This window comes from Cebus imitator, unplaced genomic scaffold (genome assembly GCF_001604975.1).
Source record: "Cebus imitator isolate Cc_AM_T3 unplaced genomic scaffold, Cebus_imitator-1.0 Scaffold5, whole genome shotgun sequence".
Lineage (NCBI taxonomy): Eukaryota > Metazoa > Chordata > Mammalia > Primates > Cebidae > Cebus > Cebus imitator.
The window spans coordinates 20019-41746 of record NW_016107320.1 but is presented as its reverse complement, the minus strand read 5'-3'; the positions used below and the strand labels follow the sequence as shown (position 1 = coordinate 41746).

General features: G+C 33.8%; 1 protein-coding gene across 1 annotated transcript in view; it reads left to right on the top strand.

The window, feature by feature from the left end:
- Nucleotides 1–21728, top strand: part of TUSC3 (tumor suppressor candidate 3) — a 191968-nt gene that overhangs the window by 151737 nt on the left and 18503 nt on the right. The window lies entirely within an intron of this gene.

Below are 21728 nucleotides of genomic sequence, written 5' to 3'. Positions count from 1 at the left end.
GTACAGAGTTTCAGAGAGATGAGCTAAAATTATTTACATGCATGATGCCAAGAAAATACTGTCCCTGTTTACTAATTTAGAATTCTTATCTGTACTGTCTAAAAGTGAATGGTGTAAGAAAGTATTTGTAACAACTTTAAGTCAAAACCATGCAAGTTAAAAGAAAAAATCTAGTTGTATTTCTGTAGTAATCTCCCCTCAAAGAATTAGTAATTTCAAAAAAGTTTAGAAAATATTGTCAGCAGAAGCCCAAATGAATAGATAGCTTTTGGATTCCTTATTTACTAAAACCATCCTCTGTCCTTTGGTAATTAACTGTTAGGCAAGGAGTGGTGTAACACCTTTGACTCTGCTAGGTCTTTTTTTAAAAATAAAAACAAAAACACAACAGCAAAAAAACCCAGCTGTGCAATGGAGGCAGCAGTGAGGCTATCTTATTGTTTGTTTGTTTAACTTAGACCCTAGTATAGGGAAGAACTGCTGAGATTCTTCCATGTTGATTCCCCAAATGATTACAGAATCTTATTTTAGTTGCATAGCTTGCCATTATTAGGGAAGAAAGTATCTTTCTAAACTCTTTATGAATTCCGGAATGTTGTAGTGGAAGTATCAGGGGACACTAGTATAGCTATAAACTTTAAAGAGATATGTGACTTGAGCCTAATTAATTATAGATTATAATATTATGGAAATAGAGGTAAAACAAATAACATATCCCAACTACTTTGTACTTATAATTTCCTTTTCTGAACCCTTCTAAGTGGGAATTTCTTCTTCAAATGTAATGTACTTTGGGTTGCAATTGAGTTGGAGAATTTGGAGTTTGTGTTTTTTTAACATTTTAAAAAATACTTATTAGTGATACTGAAAATAACAGCTTTGGGCAATCTTGTTGTCTTTGGCCATTTGGGTTACTATAAAGGAATACCAGAGACTAGGTGATTTATAAAGAAAAGAGTTTTATTTGGCTCATCATTTTGCAGGCTGTAATTACTGGAAGGATGGCACTAAGACCCCCATGACCCAAACACCTCCTTATCAGGCCCCACTTCCAACAAGGGGATCAAATTTCAACATGAGATGTGGAGGGGACAAACATACAAACCATGGCACTGTATTCATTAGCTCATTCGCTCAGCAAAAGTTTACAGAGTATCTGCTGTGTGCTTGTCTTAAGCAATCTGGGTTGGCACCGCAAAATAAGTGACCAGCAAATAGATACGGCTTATAACCCCAAAAAACTTTTATTTTAGCCAGGGGACACAGAAAGTAAAAAGCAAATATGTCAGGTGGCAGTAAATACTTTGAGAAAAATAAAGCAGAGTGATAGAAGGTTGGGGAAACTGCTTTTTTATACAATGTTCTGAGAAGGCCTATCTGAAAAGAAGTTGTTTAAGCAGAGACATGCAGGAAATGAGAGAGGGATATATGTAATATCCGGAAAATGGAACAGCAAGTACAAAGTGGAAACATTCTTTTTTTTTTTTTTTGAATAGCAAGGAAGCCAATATGACTTAGTAATGAGAGTGAAAAAGAGAGTGGTAGATGTGATTAGAGCGACAGGGTGCTGTGCTGTGGGGCAGGGGGCAAGAGCATAGGTTGCATGTGTACTAGGTAAGGCCTTGGAAACTGTTAAGGACGTTGAATTTTAATCTAAATGATGTGGAAGCCACTTGAAGGATATCAAGCCAAGGAATGAGATAATCTGACATTTTAAAAAATCACATATTTTTGAGAAAGATAGCTACATTGCTTTGTTAGTTCTTTGTTTTCATTCAGTTTGTGGCAACTCCTAAACTAGACTGTAATGCTGGTTCTCCACAGAACACATAAATACCAATTAAAGGAAACTCTTTTTTTGCTTTGCTTTTCTTTCCTAACCCAGCACACCCATGCCTGTCTGTACATCTAACTCTTCTTTTTTCTTTTAGCAGCAGATTTATAATGCTTGGGATGTAGAAAGAATGAACATTGTTTGCTCCTGTGTTTACCTAACTTTGGTATAAGAGAATTTTGGAATAGGAAGGATCGTTACTTCTTACCTTTGTATTTTCAGATAAACTGGGAATCAAAAGGGTTAAGTCATTTGCCCAAAGCCACATAAAGCCACGTAAAAGTTAGTTACAAAGCAGTTAGAATCCAGGCTAGCTTTTTTGTTAATCCTATAGTCTTTTTTTTTTTTTTAAATAGTCCTTATTATTTGGATCACTTATTATATAACTTCCTAGGTTTTTCTCTGTGGCATCTCATATTTTATAACTTTATTTTATTAGTGTATTATTATTTACATCTTTGTGTTTTCATGACCCGTTTCTTCAAAAATAATTGAAAATGCCTTGTATGCATGATTTTTTTCCTCTGGGACCTTCTTAAAAATAGTAATTAGAGCCATAGTTACCAAAACAATTACTCTAAGGAAACACTGCAGAGACATTGTTTTGATGATGAAAGGAAGCATTGCTGGAATGTTTTCTTAGTCTCTTATGATGAATGGAATATCACAGTGGTATATTTGTTTAAAATAAAAAAGGTTTATTTTGAACAAAAACTATTTAAACAAGAGGATTGCTTAAATTATTTGTTATGGAAAACCAATCCAGAATCTATTCATTTTAATGAAATCATTTGTAGAAATCAGAATGAATATAATATTCCACTAAATTAGATTCATCACCTAACATTAATGTGTAGTGTATAAACTCTGAATAAAATATCTTCTAATATGTAACCAGTTTTTGTGGGTAATTTGCCAGAGCTACCAGACTTAACTTTAAAATGATTCTTCCCCAAAGTGTTGATAGCTTGCTCTGGATACAAGTTTCTCAGAAGGTTGAATTCGAATATCTTTGAGGATGGCTATATGTTATAGATTGGAAAAAACAAGGTCTTTGTGCACCTTTTTATCTCTTCTATTTAGAGGTCTTCATGCATCTCTCCTATGTAGCACTGCTTCATCCTAATGATGATGGCAGATAGGTCATCTTCAGTCCGTCATAGTTTTTAGGTATTACAGAAACAGTTTCTCTTCACTTCTCATCCCCTCCTTCATGCTTTACGACTTATATGTAATTAGGTAAAACTATGCCCTGTTTCCTGCTAGTATACCTTTAATCTCTGTGCTGTGACGTAACAGAGGCATCCATTTTCCATGGTTTGTTTTCTTATATTTTGTAACCTTGGATGTTAGATTCCAATTAAATATACTTTTTAAAGATACTCATATTATACATGGTTGGATCTCTGAAATTTTAGTAATGAGTTTAACAAAAATAATTACTCTTTGTACCTAATTAAACAAGATTGTAATCTAGAGACAGGGGTGTTCCTATTGTCTCAGTACTTCTGATATAGTATAGTACTACATAATGTTTCCCTAAATTTTCAGAAGATAATAAATTACTGTTGCTTATATATGGGACATTTTTGTGTGTTTGCTGTTTTCATTTTAGAGCCTCATAGTGTTAATTCTTTGTATTTATGTTGTCCATAGTCAATTAAGGAAGCGAAGGAAAATAAAGTGTAATTTTTAATTTTGCTTTCCTCAGGAAATAAAAGAAAGATTTATCATAATCTAACAAGAACATCCAGTTAGGTATTAAAATACCGGTTTTAAGTAAGCTAATTAAGAAAGTACCCTCCAAACTTTTTTCTTGATTTTACTGTTATCATTCAAACAGATGTCCAAGTCATAATATGAATACTTAAAAAGGGTTTGAAATGTTAATAGAAGAAACTTCCACTCTCAAATTGTTTGCAGGAGTGGAGAAAAGATAACAGTATTATCAATTTCATGTTGCTCATACTGAAATGTGGATTTTAATACAAGATGTTAATATACTAATACGTATTTCATAACTTGGAAATAAAATAACACCCTCTGTATGGATGAAACATAAAACTACACTAAACTCTTGATTGTGCCGATACAATCATGAGCATTTTCTAAGCACTATTCCATTGTACAATGACATTTTAGAAAATTAAAGTACTTTTAGAGAAGTATGTATTTCAGCTGTCAACTTTATTCTTTTACTATTTTGTGCTTTCAAATTTGAGAAGTTAAGTTGTAGTGGAACTCACGAAGTTGATTCAACCATCCAGAGCAACATAAAAAACTGATAACTAGAAAAATGCTACTTTTGATCATTGAGTCATATTATAAGTCATTGTTTGTTGCTATAAATGGAGTATGTTTTATGGATTTTGGATTCCATATTTTTTTTCTGAGTACTGACTTTTTTTGAGTTACTATGTCTGTCAAAGCTTTAGCACCATTGATTAGTAGTATATTAAAAGTTTGTGAAACTAACCTAATTTTATATCAGATGATATTATTTTGAGATTCAGCCACTTTCTTAATGCCTATATAAAGTAATTGAACTGGACAACAGGTTAATGTAAAAGGATATACGGCTAAAAATGCTTATGCCAAGCTATTTTCAATAAATTTTAAAATTTACATTTAAAAAATCTGGAATTTGGTTATTTTGGACTTTGTTTCCTATCCTGAACTTCTACAATGAGCATTGTAATGAGAGTCCCATCATATAGTCTGTCTTTCCAGTGATTGAATACAAGATAAGAATGTCTAAGTTTTGTGGCTTATGTTTTCTAAACCTATGATTTTTATATTCTAACAAGTCATTTTTGATCATCTGTTGTGGCAAACACCACTTAATACTGGCAATCAAAGGCACAAGTCATTTTTTTCTCTTGGCATTCTCCCAGGCCTGTAGGGGAAAGGACATGTTAATAGACCACAACCATGCAGCTTGGTGACAATTAAATATAACATTGAATGTATTTCTGTGTGAGCAAAGATGGAACAGCAGCTTATTGCCTATATGAATCGATGGCAGATGTATAAAGGGAAATGGGAAAGCCCAGAGGTTTACATTTAAGAAGGAATTTGGACATGTGCGTAACTGGTGTGTGAATTTTCTAGGGCTGTCACAACAAAATGCCGCAAACCGGGTAACTTAACAGAAATTTGTTCTCTCACAGTTCAGGAAGCTGGAAGTACAAAATCAGGAGATTAGCAGGTTTGGGTTCTTTGGAGTTTCTGAGGGAGGAACCATTCCATGACCCTCTCCGGGCTTCTGATAGTTGCTGGCAACCGCTAGCATTCCTTGGCTTGTATTAATAGATGCTACATTCTAGACCCTGACTCCATCTTCACATCCCCTTCTTCTGTGCTTCTCTGTGTGTCCTTTTCTGTCTCTTACAAAGATAATTTCACTGGATTTTGGGTCCACCTAAATCCTTAACTAATTAAATCTATTTCCAAATAAGGTCACACTCTGAGTTCATTTTTGGAGGAGGACATCATTCAACCCCACTACACTAGGCAGAGTAGCTTTAAAAAGTAAAGAAAATACTCAAAGGCCTAGAGGCATGTAAAGTTACTGGTACATTCAGGGTAATAAATTTGGAGGAAGTGGAATAAATGGAGTGCTACTGAAGTAATACTGAGAAAGTTGATTGGGAATAGATGAGGAAAATCCCTGTGTGTCACAGGAAGACGTTTAGATTCTACTGTAGGCATTTGGGTACCAGAAGCCTGTAAACCTTTGAGGTGCATGAGCAGATTTGTATTTCAGAAAAGTGACAGACAAGAGTGAAAGACTTAAAAGACTAGCTGGAAGATGGAAGTAACATATGATGGTTTCCTGAACAAAAGTGTGGTAGCGATTGATTATTAAGCTTCATATGCAGTTAAATGACCAGTGTTAAGAGAAGGTTGAAATGATTTTGAGAATGCTTTGGGAAGCAGGTTGATAATATATGCCTTAACTAAGAATTTTGGTGAGGAAGAATGATACATTAAATTTTTAAATAGAGAATTTGGTTGAAAAGTCAACATTTACTTAATAATGCTTTCTGTCTAGCATTAGTCTAGATACTTTGGAGATTATAATAATGGCTTCTATTTCAGGAGCTTTACAAGATACTTGGAGTCATACTGATAAAAGTGAAACAGAAAACAATCCAAATTGATTCTGACTTACAAATACATTAGAATTTCAGATTAGAAAAAGATCTGTGTGGAGTTAGGTGCTATAATTAGGGTTTCCTGAGTCTTATGTATTGTAAATTAACAACTTCTAATCTAAATTGACAAAGTAATACTTAATCTAGATTTGATAAGTAATACTTGCATTGGTTCAAAAGAAGCTGGAACTCCAACTAGTAGTTTATCATTAAGACCAAAAGGCAGAAATAAAAATGATATTTTTATACAGGAAAGGTAGCCTGACCTAGGAGAGAGATGATAGCCAAATGTTAGACTGTATTGTGTTTGGGAAGGTATATTGCATCCAACATAATCTGTCCTGGAAGATCAGGTAGGTAAATTTGTATTCAGTGCACAGCTAACTGGTTACTATTGGAAAAAAAGTTTTTTGTTAGTAATATTAGCTCAACAATAATATGTAGTGCTCTTATTTTTTAGAAAATAAAGAAAGAGGCATGGTGGCTTACGCCTGTAATCCCAGCACTTTGGGAGGCTGAGGCGGGTGGATCATTAAGTCAGGAGTTGAAGACCAGACAGGCCAACATGGTGAAATCCCGTCTCTACTAAAAATTATAAAAATTAGCTGGGCATGGTGGCTCATGCCTGTAATCCCAGCTACTTGGGAGGCTGAGACAGGAGAATTGCTTGAACTGGGACCTGGAGGCAGAGGTTGCAGAGAGTCGAGACCGTACCACAGCACTCTGGCCTGGGCTACAGAGCGAGACTCCATCTCAAAAAAAAAAAAGAAAAGAAAATTAAAAAAAAATTGGAGGAATGCCAGTCTGAAAGCTTTTATCCCACCCCAAGTATGAGATGATAAGTACTGTTAAAGAAATTCGATTTTTTATATTTTGGCCATTTTACTTATTTCCTCGAACTAGCCCCAGTTAATCCATATTGTTATCCATATTCTTACATGTATTTTATGCCTTCTTCATATTTTCTCCTCTGACTTACTCGTTATTTCTGGCCAGAATTTAGCTGTAGACAAACTCCCATTGAGCCATTTATATACTCCATATCTAATAGCCAGGGAAAGCCTGAGTGATGTGAAAATCTGGATGATGATGATGAAGATGATAATAAATTACCGCTAATGTGTTAGGAGCTTTGTGTGTTATATCCTTCAGTTTTTATAGCATCCTTATATGAAATTGCCACTGTTATCCCCCAATTAGGTAAGGAAATTATGGCTTAGAGAGGTTAAGCAGCTTGATTTAAATAGGGTTTTACTGCAACTAGACCTATCTAACTGCATAGTCTAGATTCCTGAGCACTTTAATACAGCATACTGGCTCACCTACATCTTTTCCTTTTTGTAAGCCATTAAATTATGGCACTAAGATTCAGCTTCCTGAAATGACCTACAATCATATCTCCTTTCTGTTCAAAAGTCTTCCATCACTTCCGTATCCTTACAAAATTAGTTATTTCAGTCCTGTTCCAGGGTCCCTCCAAATTTAGTGACAGCCTCTTCCCTCCTGGTGGACTTAACTACAGCCTGTTTTTAACCTTACATTTTTTTTTTCTACTCTCCTCTTCACTACTAGCATTTTCCTTGGCAGTGAAAAGTAATGAAACATTTCTTCTGAAAAATTTCTGTAAGTTTCTCCTCAATGTTGACTTCCTTAAGCTGAGGCAATATTTTAAGGGTTCTCTCCCTTCTGCTGTAGGATTCCTAGAATTTATTCATTAGGCATAGAAGATTGTGCTCTTTTCTCAAATATTGTTTAGAAGATTGAAAGGATAAACTGAATTTCAAAGGATCTTTGCCATTGGTAATCTATTTTACTTTTTCTAAACCAAAAACCTTGGAAAAGAGGTTACTAGGTTTTAGAAAAACAAAAAGGTACATACATATATACATACATATGTGTGCATTTTTAATATATGTATGTATATATTTGTTTAAATTGCATTAAGATTCTTAACTTTGGAATTTGTGATAGTTTCGCATCATCTTTAGAGAATTTACCATTGCACTGTGTAGACATGGTTTACTAAGCGAATTAAGGGTATAAATGGTTTTGTGTAAGTTTTGTTGATTTGATCAAGAAAATAACTTTTTGTGAACAATAGTATCTTGATTGTTTATATCCATAAAAATAATGCAAATTACCAATATAATTTACATGTATATTTAAGCTTTCCATTTGAGAATTTTAATTGACAGTTGGAGTTATTCTGCAGTTTCGGAATATATTTAAAAATATATAGCTTCTTCCTCCCTGCCACCTCCAGTTTGATAGTCAGGTTTTTACTATAGTTTTAGGAACTGAAAGGAAATCATAAACAAGAAACTAACTTTATGAACTTCTTGAATATTATTGTTGTGATTTGTTCAGAACTATAGTTTTAGTATTTTCCTTCCAGGAAGAAAAAGTACTAAATTGCTGTGCACAGTTTGTTTACATGATTTTTATTTTTTAGGATTGAATATTATATTTTATTAATACTATTTTTAGAAAGCGCAATCTATTTTACAAATATTTCAAATAAGTAATAGTTTATTTGAAAAATAAGTTTAGAGGCTCTTACAGGATTTTTAAAGGTAATCTATTTTTCTGTCTTCAGACATGATAAAAATTTCCTTTTTTTTTTTTTTTTTNTTTTTTTTTTTTTTAATGCTTTTGTTCAGAGCACCTGTGCTGTTGATTTAGCATGCTATCTTCATATTTTCATTTTTCACTTAAACTTCTGTCACTACCTGTTCACTTCCCTTAACCTGCTCGTTTCAGAACTATTTGAAACCTCATAAAAACATGTAACAATTCCAAAACCAAGATCTTCAAAACTTGAAATTCACATTATTGAACTGAACTTCAGTTTTTTTTCCCTTCTTTTATTCCTGCTTATTTTGATCTTCATTCCTTAGTCATTTTCTTAGATCTCTTTTATGTTCCTATTCCCATCATCCCTTGTAAAAGGATTTACATGTTCTCCAAAGGACACTAAGATTTCTTTCTCCAGAATCTCAATCCTCTTTCTTTCGACCGTATCTTCCTTGCCAATCCCCAGTCCTTTTAAGATTTACTGTCTGCTTTTCTGCTACTTGTAAAATACTGTAGAAAGTCAAAAGTAAGGTTTTGATTTAATATATCCCACCATGTTTGTTGCTAACGTTTCTCAACTGCACACCTTACTCTGCTGAGTCACAGGTCACAGTAAAGGTCACTTTAGATGACCTTATTTCCTGTATTAACTACTAGAAGTGTTAACATAATGTCCATTATGTTCCCACATTTCTTGTTACTCCTCAGTACACTTCAGTCTGGCTCCTTTATGCATAGCTCTGTTGATAATTGCAATGTCTAAGGTCACCAGGTATTTCCATGTTGTTAAATTAGATGGCTGTCCACAGCATTTATAAGTAATTCTTATTTTTCTAGAATATTGTAAACTTGATGGCAACAGTAAATATTTTCGCTTTTCTTTAAAGAACGTATTGATCGCAAATAATCCACCAATACTTTTTTGTAAAAGTCATAAAAAATTCAAATACATAACTATGTAAAAGAAAACATAAAAGCCTCCCTTTCATTATTCTCTTCATAATTTATCATATTCATTCCAAAGGTAACATTGGTTGACAGTTTTATGTGGACTCTTCTAATTTCTCTTCTATGCTTTTCCACACATATCTCCACTTGCACATATATATAGTGCATGTGTTTAATTTACATGCTTGTAAGTATTTCAAACTAAAATTACATTTTTAAAAGTAAAATCTAAGCATATTGTTGCTATTATTCAAAAGAATGCTAACAATAATCATATGTTGTTGGTGGCATCATAAAAGATTTTAGCAATAATTTTTGTCAGTTGTAATATATGTATTAGTTTGCTAGGGCTGCCATAACAAAGTACCACTGACTGGATGTTTCCAACAACAGAAAATGTATTTGCTCAGGATTATGAAGCCTACATGTCCAAGACCCAAGTGTCAGCAGGGTGAGTTTGTTCTGTGGTCTGTCTTCTTGGGATGTAGATGACTGTCTTCTCCTCCCTGTCTCTTCTCATGGCCTTTACTCCGTGCATGTCTATGTCCTGATCTCTTTATAAAGGTACCAGATATTGGTTGAGGGTGCATCATAGTGACTTTATGTAATGACTTCTTTAAAGACTCACTCACTAAATAATTATATCCTGAGGTACTGGCGGTTTAGGACTTACAAATTTTGGGGAAGGACTCAATTCAGCCTCTAACAGAGCATTAATATTCAATTGACATTTGTTAAACATATTTGTCATGAAAATCGTCGGTCACTTATTCACACTGTTGCTCTCATTTGTAAAGTACTTAAGCAAATACAAATCGCATGTTAATGCCTTACTGATTAATTTTAGTGAAAGGATATTACCTCTTCATTGAAGCTACAGCCGTCTTACACAATTAAGAACAACTTTTAGTAACGTGTACCTCATTTATTCAGCATGAGATATGTTATTGGTGTTACAAAGCATTTTGAAGACAGTGTGTATAAAGTACATTGTACAACTTAAAGTATTCACATTCTAGGTGATATTATTTAAAATGCTCTATTACTGGAATATGAGGATAAAATTGTGTAATCCTTTACCTCAAACACACTTATAAATGATTTGAATGATTAACCCATAAAGTAAATCTGGGTAAATAACAAGTTTAGCAGTATATATATTATTTTGTTTTGAAATTTTGATTTTTGAACCCCAATTTTATTGAAGTGATTACACCATCATCTAAAGATAGAGGATTGAAAAAAATGACTTTTCTTAGCTATTTCCAACCATAAAGTGATTTAATTAGCATAAATTTCTACATTACAATACAGGCACTACAGTTTATATAGTAGTTTTATATTTAGTAATTTGTAACTGCTGCAAGCCGTTATTAAAGAGAAACTTTAGAGGTGATACCAACATGGTTCTGAAATAATTGTACTAATGAAGAATTGTGACCTATCCTAAAACTGCTGGCATTAATGCAGATATTTCAGTACTAAATTTCCAAGGTTACACTTCTTTCTTAGTAGGAATGATAAATATACAATTTCTTATCCTCTGTCTGCTAGTTTAAGTTTTTTGTTCAATATGTTCATTTTGATAAAGAATCAGTAAACTTAATTGAGAACTTGAATGTTCAAAAGAATGATGTATATTAAACCCAGAGAATGTCTAAAGTAAGAGCTACATAACCAATTCTGGTATATATTAGTTTTATATTTTCAGATGCTCAGAACTGAATTTTGGATTTTATTATTATAAAATAATAGTAAATCCTACCTCATGGTAGGATTTCTTCCTCTTTCTACCTCTTTATAATTTAATTTTTCATTATTTTTTTGGAAACTATGATACAATGATAAGAGCATGGAACAGCATATTATACAACTCTGAATTGAATGCAAGTGTCCCTTGACACTTTTTGACTGAGCAACTTACCTTTTCTGTAAAATGGAAGAATATGTACATCTCAAGGTTTCTTTTTTCTGTTTTGATAATTAAATCATCTTCATACAGTCCACCCTAATCCAAGACTGTCAGTGAATGCTTGAAATCTCAGATAGTACCAAACTCTATATGCTGTGTGTTTTTTTAACATGCATACCAGGATAAAGTTTAATTTATAAATTAGGCACAGTAAGAGATGAACGGCAATAACTAATAGTGAAGTAGAAAAATTATAACAATATTCTGTAATAAATTATGTTATATGAATGTGGTCTGTGGACTCTCTGTCTCTCCTTTAAAATACCTTATCATATTATACTCATATTTCTTTTTCCTATAATCTGTTGATCTGATAACTGAGTGACCACCTAGGTGACTAATGGAAGGGTAGCATGTACATTGTCGATATGCTGTACAAAGGGATGATTCACACCCCAGGGAGGACAGAGCAGGATGGCATGAGATTTCATCAAACTACTCAGACCAGCCTGCAATTGAAACCATATGAACTGTTTACTTCAGGAATTTTCCAGTGAATATTTTTGGACTGCAGTTGACAGCAGGTAGCTATACCACAGAAAGTAAAACCAAAGTAAGATGGGACTACTGTACATTACCTGATTTAAAACAGAAAAAAAGAGAAAAATTTTACATTTTTCTACTGGTAGTCTCTGTTTTAGAAAAAAAAAATGCTTCCAGATTATAAATGCAAAACACATGGGCATTTTTTTTATGGATGTGATGGAACGATTCTCATTTGTTTCTCCTAATTTTTTTCCACATAATATTTCTTTGAAAACATATCTTTTTTTCGTATTGGGGAGATGATTTATATTCAAAAAAATGCAAAGATCTTAAATATTCAATTTGAGTGTTGACTGTGCTTAAATATTCTAATGAAAGGGCTGGGTGTGGTGGCACATGCCTGTAATGCCAGCACTTTGGGAGGCCAAGGCAGGCAGATCACATGAGTTCAGGAGTTCAAGACCAGCCTGGCCAACATGGTGAAACCCCGTGTATACTAAAAATACATAAAGTAGCTCAGCATGATGGCACACGTCTGTAGTCCCAGTTACTCGGGAGGCTGAGGCAGAAGGATCACTTCAGCCAGGAGGTGGAGGCTGCAGTGAGCCAAGATCACGCCACTGCACTCCAACCTGAGTGACAGAGCGGAGACTCTGTCTCCAAAAGAAAAAACAAACCTTCTCATGGAAATTTTGTGAATGCTCTTTTTTTAAAATTAATACGTATTTCTGATTAAGGAAAAAACTGAGAGATTTCATATGAATTAGTCAGATTAATTTAAAAAAAAAAAGCCAGTTTGAAGTTGCTTGTCATTTTTAAATTAGGCATATTTATAGTGTCACATACTCTTATAAGTAGTAATGATTTTGGTATTTGCAAGTCTGTAATATTTTTGAAATCTATATAGAAAAAGTGTTCCAAAAATGGAAGTATATTTGATAAAACCAATTTATGGGTAAAAAATTCAGTAAAGTGTATATAAGTACGCCCTTGTAATAAATACACCAATACATTAACATGCTTGTGATACATTGATTACTAATGATGAAATATATGTCAAAATCTCTGGAGCAATATAATTTTAATTATATGCTAATATTATATAATAATTACCAAATATCAATATTTATTTAAGAAACTTCATTGACAAAACACTGCTTACAACAAAAGAAAATCATTATTTAATGAGCTCAGCATAAATACGAAATGAGTAACTCTGGTATTATTAATTTTAAAGAACATTTACTATGTAATTATTTAAATAAATAATCACTGTTTTTCTCTTTTTATACAATTTTTTGAGTTTAACTGTTCTTCATACCATTTTGAGGACTTTACCTTTAATATTAGCTTCATTTGATAAATTTTAAAAAAGGGAATGATAATTAGATATTCTGAATTAAAAGAAAAAAAAATCCCCGAATATTTTAGGGTTCAAATGTATTGTATATTTAATTGTTTTAAAATATATGGAAGCATGTATTCGAAGACTGTTGTCTTTTCTTGTCTCCTATAAATAATACCATTTGCCCTGCAATAGACAGGGTTCTGGACTTATGACTGGAAAACACCACCATGGCATTATAAATCCATATATGTTTAAAATGCAGGTCAAATGTTATAGATACTAAGTATTGGAAAAGTTTAATAGCAATAAATATTATCCTGTGGCAGAATTTTAGGAAAAACATTATTAAAGGAGGTGGAATTTGAATTGGCCTTAAAATCAAGGTGAACCAAAAATGAGAAACATCAACATTAATGTACTTAAAATGAGAAACATCATTTTTTGAGATGAGTCAGGAAAAGAGATGGAACAGCCTTAAGAACCTGTATAGAGATCAAAATGAGGATAGGATTGTTTAAGAAAAATGGAGAGACTGCTTTTACTGAAATATGTAATTTTGTTTATAAAAATGTGAGGAAAATTGTACATAACCTGGTATCACAATCATGTCTACTTCTAAACCCCTTCTAAGATCAGATAAACAATTTTGCTTTCTATCATCTATTAATTTCCTTGTCACATTCTACCTGTTTGTAATCCTGTCATAATATTCCTTACCTATCTCAATATAATCTACATTAAAATATTGTTTATAGTTAGCCAGATCTAGAGTCTTTCCATGTCAGCTTACTGTAATTTCACCTTTCATATTTCTTTAGCACTTATTTGGACATATAGCTTAAGTGACCCCCAGAATTCTAGTCTTCATTTTATACCATGCAACTTAATTGACAATTTTATTAATCTATGGTCTGCTGAATCCTGTAGCAGCTCTCAAGAAGAAAGATACTATTATTTTCCCCATTTACAAAAGAGGTAACTCAAGCAGAGAGTCACACCTTCTTCTACTAAATTTTATTTTATTTTATTTTATTTTTATTTTTTCCCATTTTATTGCATTTTAGGTTTTGGGGTACATGTGAAGAACATGCAAGATTGTTGCATAGGTGCACACGTGGCAGTGTGATTTGCTGCCTTCCTCCCCATCACCTACATCTGGCATCTTTCCCCTTGCTATCTCTCCCCAGCTCCCCACCCCCACCGTCCCTCCCCTATTTCCCCCCTACTGACCCCAGTGTGTAGTGCTCCCCTCCCTGTGTCCATGTGTTCTAAATGTTTAGTGTTAAATAAAACACTTAAAAGAGAAGGAAGATTCTATTTTGCCTTGCATGATTAGACATTTTTATGTATATATACATGTTTCCTTTTGAACCAAGACACTGTGTTTTATATTTACTTGTTTTTTACATTTTATGAAATGGTATCTCTAAATACCGAATAGATATTTGATTAATTGATTCAAAGGTGTTCGACATAGGTTGCCAAGGGATCTGAATTACCTCTAGCAATTTTAAGTTCCCAAAGGTTTGTGAGTAATAGATGATGAAGGTAGTGATTTGGGAAGATAGCTAGAAGTGAGGAATTGGCAGGTAAAGATTAGTGACCCCATAATCCAAGCATGATATGATAAACATTCAGACAGAATCAGTTGGGTCAAAGTAATAGAAAAATGGCAGTAGAGAACAGGAAATGCTCACTGGCTTAATGATTGATTGTAAGGCAGAGATGTCGAACTTGAAGCTTAGGTCATTGAAAGAATGGTTGTAATATTGATAGATGCATGGAGTCCTGGAAAGATAAATTTGTTTGCATGGAGAATATTGACATTTATTTGTAAAGTTTTGATTTTAGAGTGTTAGGACATTCAAGTGGGATATTCAAGGCAAAATTGTCAATCAGTAGTTGCTTCATAAGATGTGAAAATACAGACTTGGCTGGGACGGGGTCTGTCGTGAAAGAGCTGTTGAATTTAAGGGTACGCATCTTCCAAAGGAGAGGAATATCGAAAGAGAATAGAACTTCATGGATAAATAATGTAATATCTCTCTTATAATTAAAGTACAATTTATCAATTTGGTGACCTCTTCAATTCTCATAAACTTAGATATGTAACTGAATATGTTGATTTTATTTGTCATTCATGTATTCTCAATTGAACTTAAATATTAAACGGTCCATATTTGTATTACTACAAATACTCAAGTATGTGTTTATTGTGAATTTGGTCATTAAAACAACTAAATTTTTTACTATACGTTCTGTCAGTGTTGTCACCTTTTGTATAAAAGTACACAGGAAACAAGAAATCTTGTTGTTCTTCCTTCAAATACGTACGTATATGAATGTATTTTTTCCTTGAAAATCCAGGATCAGATCACGTCCTACTACCTCCTATCAAACTGCTTTACATCATCAGCATTGTTTGTCTGGATTACTGTAGTAAACTTTCTCTGGTCTCCTTGCATCTAGCTTACTCCATTATAGTCTGTTCTTGACATACTTTATGTCACTCTTCTGCTCACAGTCTTCCTTTTGTGACTCACCATATAATTCAGAATAACATCTAAGTCTTCACCAACACATTGACCCTCTTCCTGTTTCTTGAACATGTTTCTGTCTTAAGGCCTTTGTCCTGGCCATTATTCCATCTCTCTTTTACATGCTTCCTCCAGAATCCATATGACTAACCACCTTCCCTTGTTCACAACTGTGCTCAAATGCCAAGGACGGTCTCTGTGGTGTTTATCCTGACCCTCTTCCCATTTAAATTGCAAGCCACTGCCCATTGTCTATACTTCTGACTCCCTTACTTTTTTCTGCTTTTTCTTTTTTTATAGCACTTTGCACTTACAGTATATAGTTCATTTTGTGTTATACACATACACATATTTATATAGTCACTGTTTTTTTGTCTGTCATCACACACACACAGAGCCCCATGAGGCCAGAGATATTTTCTTTGTTCACTATTTTATCTCATATGCCTGGGAATGTACATTGCCATGTATTAGACACTCAGTAAATATTTGTGGAATAAATAAACATAACAACAAACAACAGCAGCTAACACTGAAGGTTTACTTCACACTTTTACGAAAACTTGAACTTACTCTACCTTAGTAAAGTAGAGATCCATTTATCCCCATTGCATATGCCAGGAAATGGAATGGTGGGTTGGCTAAATAAAATGCTCAATTCCACACAGAATCCAAATCTAGCAGCCTGGTTTGGAACCAGATATCCAAACCATTAGAGAATGGGATTTCTGTTAAACATCATTATTGTGTTTAGTGCTATAAAATTTTGTAGAGACAAGCTCTTACTCTATTGCCCAAGCTGTTATACAGTGGCATGATCATAGCTCACTATAACCTCAAACTCCTGGGCTGAAGTGATTTTCCTGCCTTAGCATCCTGAGTAGCTGGGACTAGAGGCACTTGTCACCACGCTAATTATTTTTTATAGGGACAGAGTCTCACAGTGTTGCCCAGGCTGAGTGTAGTCATGTATTTATAGTAGAAGCAGAAGTGATATATCATTGTTAAATATGGTATATGTGTGTGTGTGTGTGTGTGTGTGTGTGTATATGTATGTATGTATATATATGCAGAACAGTTCTCATATACCTGATTCACACTGTTTACTGATTAAATATAAAGATGAATCTTGTTGATCTGTAATCTTCAAATAGGAAGCTTAAAGAAATAGAAAATTATACCAAAATTTAAGCCTCATTTGGCAGCCTCAACCGTTAACAACCATTATTAGTTAAACCCAGTCTGAAGGCCTGCAAAACAAAGCCATGGTACTGTCAACCATGTTATATAGGCCTAACATCTGAGTCCTTATCAGTGCCATTTGTATTTCTTGGACAGGTTTCATTTATCATATTGTTGTACTATATTTCACATCAAATGTCAAGATAAAGTCTCTGATGTCAAAGATTTAGAAGCAGTGACTTTCCAGATTTGCTCATCAGAATGCAGTGGTCTTGGACATATAGAACAAATGGATGACATTAGATTTCTAAAGCTACTGGCATTAGGTGAACTTTAGGGGAAATGTCATTCTTGAGATCATATAAGGGAAGTTTCAAGAATGTAAATTAAAGCTGTCTGAAGTACTGAACATAGTAGTCTAACATGATATAATGGCACTAAGAGAGATATTTTATTCCAGTTGAGGGTACTGACCACAAATAAATATAAATCCAGATAATGCTCAAAGGGCAATATAACAGATGTGTTAAAAGATTCATTATTAAGAATAATTCCCTGGCAACCCAGCGTTCTTATCATCCATGTTAATGTGCTTTTATAGAATTATCACAGTATTTTCATGTGAATACTGAGAGTATTGAGGACATTCATATTCACAGGTATATCAAAAAAAGAAAATATAAGAGACTATGCTTGAAAAAGGACAACGATTCTTATTTTTTGTTTAAACTCATTTTATAGACTTTGTTTGATAATAACATCTTTTTATCTCCTAATCACCCCATAAGTAAGAAAAAATGATCTGTACTTAGAAAATGAATTACAGAGTGGTTACATAGCTTTCCTGGGGAAAATCATTCAATTTATTGGCAAAGCTAGATTAGGGCACAGAGAACCTGTTCCTAATTCATTTCTTAGACAATCATGAGTGCAAAATATTTGGTGATACGAAATGAGTAACTTCATCCTTAATGCAGAATTATGTAAATATTAAGCTATATAAGTTTTTTTTTTGGTCTTGTATTTTGGATTTACATTTATAATACCGATATGAAAATATTAATGTTCCTTGATAATAGTTGCTTTTTTCCCCCCAGGATAAAAAGTAAAACACACATACATGGATTATATTACACTTAACTAATATACCTGATGTGACAGCTATGAAAGCATTTGCAGCATAGATTTACATGTTTTCTGTATCTCACATTAAAAACTATTCAGGGCTGGGTGTGGTTGACTCACGCCTGTAATCCCCGCACTTTGGGAGGCCAAGGCGGGTGGATCACCTGAGGTCGGGAGTTCGAGACCAGGCTGACCAACATGGAGAAACCCTGTCTCTACTAAAAATACAAAATTAGCTGCGCGTGGTGGCACATGCACGTAATTCCAGCTACTTGGGAGGCTGAGGCAGGAGAATCGCTTGAACTGGGGAGGCAGAGGTTGCAGTGAGCCAAAATCACACCGTTACGCTCCAGCCTGGGCAACAAAAGTGAAACTTCCATCTCAAAAAAAAAAAAAGCTATTCAGTTCAATTTTAAAATGCTGAAGGATATAATACTTTTTCATTTTGAACCTTTAATTGCATTTAGTTGCACAAGAAAATTCTATGAAAGTAATTGTACATTTCAGTTTTAATTTTGTTACTGAACAAAATGGAATCTACAAGTCTAGAAATGTATTGTTATCAACAAAACACAAATTACTAAAATTACTTAGCAGTTCAGTCATAGGACAGACTTTTGAAGTTTTTCTTTGTATTTAGAAGACACTACATATTATTGTGTTGTCATATTTTTGTTCTTTCAACATTTATTTGGAAAATACAGTAGCATGAGAAGCTCTCTAACTGGTCGTATTAACAGTTCTGATCGAAAAGTAAAAAGTGTTTCCTAAAACATAGCTTGATTCTCAGTAGCTGTCTCACTAGTATCTGGGGCTTAAGGTTGTTTTACCTTATCCTAGGAGTTTTCTATACCTGCAGTCTATGTTTTTGTTGGCTGAGTTTCTACAGAGAGGCAGTTTTCATGAACTATTGCAGCATATTCTGCTTAGGATTCCTTAGTATTGATGGGTTTTGTTTTGTTCTTTTTTTCTTTTTTCTTCTACTTACAACACCTAGACTGCCAGTCTTATTGACACTGCAGTAAAGGGAAAGTTCATAAGGAGACCTATTTCTCCATTTTACTATCAGGACAGGTAACTTTTTATGAAGAAGGTACTGAATAAGACCAAGCATTGGGGCCACAGTTAACCAAAAATATGTGTACTTATCTAGTTTCTGGTTAGGAGCTACTGGCCCACCATTTGATTCTTCTATCTCCAAAATGCTCAGTTTCTCTCTTCTTATAATATTTACTATGCCTTGTACAGTATTCTAGAGACTGTCTCAGAATACTAGACAGGATGATTGCAATCTGAATTTTCAAAAATATGCTGCTTGTTATATGGTGTTGCTTGATCTGCCTGATTAACTTCATGTATATAGAATCTTCTGTTGCTTGGGCTCAACTTGCCACAAGCTCTCCATATGGCTTATATCTGTAGAGCTCTGAACTCCCACTGTTCCACTGGAAATGTTTTATTAAAAAACAAATCTTAAACTAGTAAGATATTTTCTCTGAATGTGTAGCAATTCATTTATTATTTTAAAAAACTGTTTTAAAACAAACTTCTTACTAGTGAGTTTTCCCTGAATATATAGCCTTTCTGAAAGCTTTTACAGTATTACACATTGCTTCTTCCCATACAGCCTCCTGAAAAACATCGTAGTTATTTAGTCATGGCTTATAGCTCATCAGGATTGCAAATTTCTGGTCCTACCACAGACCTGTTGTATTGGAATTTCCACATACAGAGCCTGAAAATTTGTTTGTTAAACAAGTATCTCTAGTCAGTTTCATGCACACATCATTTTGAAATTCTTTTGATAACCACAGACTTAGGTTAAGTGATCAAACTTTTTGATCCTCACATAGGAAAATAAAATTCCAAGATGACTTTTTGAAGTGTGACTGGGCCAGGTAAGGATTTTATACTCTATACAGGTCGAGCAATAAGTTCAACTGAGACTTGGCTAAATAATGTCCTACAACTTCAGTTGAAAAGAGAATGGTGACTTGCTGCTAACACCTCACAGAAACAATATACTTTCAGTGGCAAGTAATCAAGATGTATCACTGTTTTCATAAAGAACTTTTATTTCTCTGTTGTAATCATTTTTTAGTTTAAGCCAAATATCTAATGAAGTGCTTAGGAATTTCAAGTACAAGATATGTGCAGCCTCTGGGGAAATCAAACAAGTGGCATTTTTTGTCACCTGGATGTAGATAATACCTATTTTTATCTCTTCTTTCAGGCAAATACAGAAGGACTTGTCCTGAGTATTTTATTATCTGTATCACATCTGCCATTTGGTGTAGATAGCCTAGTAAAAATAATGCTGCCTCGAAGAAGACCCCAAGGATAGGACTAGAAGCATGTAACTAGTAAGAAACAGAGGACTCTCCTATTAGAATGTTAGAGTGGGATTTAAGCTTATTTTGTGCAGTGATAGTGATGACCCAAGATACTTCCTATCTTAAGAGTTCAGAAGTATCATTTTCTGGACATTAGTATTCTAAAAAAGAAACTGAAAAGAAAATAATTGTTAGTATTTTAGCACACAGAGGAAACTCTGAACTGCTGTCATTACTACATTCCTACTAGCTGATAGGTTTTGAAAGGCTCTCTTACTCACTTAGAATTACTTAGAGGTATGAACTGAATTCTGTCCCTCTAAAATCCAGATGTTGAAGCCTTAACTCTCAATGTGACTGTTTGGACATAGGGTCTTTAGGAGGCAGTTAAGGTTAAATCAGGTCATAAGAGAAGGTCCCTAATCTAATTGGACTGGTGGCCTTATAAGTAGAGGAAAGTAGAGAGACACCTACCTATCCCTGTCTGCTCACAAAGAAGACATCATGTGAGCACACAATGAGAAGGTGGCTGTCTTCTGCCCAGACGCCAATCCTATTGGCATCTACATCTTGGACTTTGAATCTCTTGAACTATGACAAAATAATTTCCCTTGTTTAAGCCATGCTGTCTGTGGTATTTTGCTATGGCAACCAAGCAGACTAAGACACTTAGTAAAAATAAATTGATTCTATCATGCACAGAAAAGCAGATCTCCCATTTTTTGTAGACTTTGATCAGGAAAACTAGAGCCCTTCTACTGGAAAATCTTAAGTGGTCGAGATGAATTTCAGAGATAGTTAAATTCATTTAAAAACAGTAAGGCAACCCTTTTGACTTAGAAGTGTTGTCAAAGAAAATACAAGATTTTTTCCCTATGGTTTATTTCTAGGTTGACAGTAAATTATCATATTTTCTTTTCTTTTTTTGCTATTGCAATAATTTCTGTATTATAAAGAATATTGAATCAGATGCTAAACAACTGAGAGGTTATCACTTAAAAGATTTTGTTAGATTTCGCGTGTCCATTGCCTTTGTTCTAGCAGGTAGTGAATAAAGGACTGAAACGGGCTGAAAGGATCCACGCTAGTACTTTTTCATGATGTTTTCAAGGAGGGTTAAAGAAAATAGATGGAAAAAATTTGCATGTCATTTCATACTGATTGGAGTAAAACTGCATGACAAAATTGGACTGAAAGAATTCATGTAGTCAGTGAAAGATAATCAGCAGTGT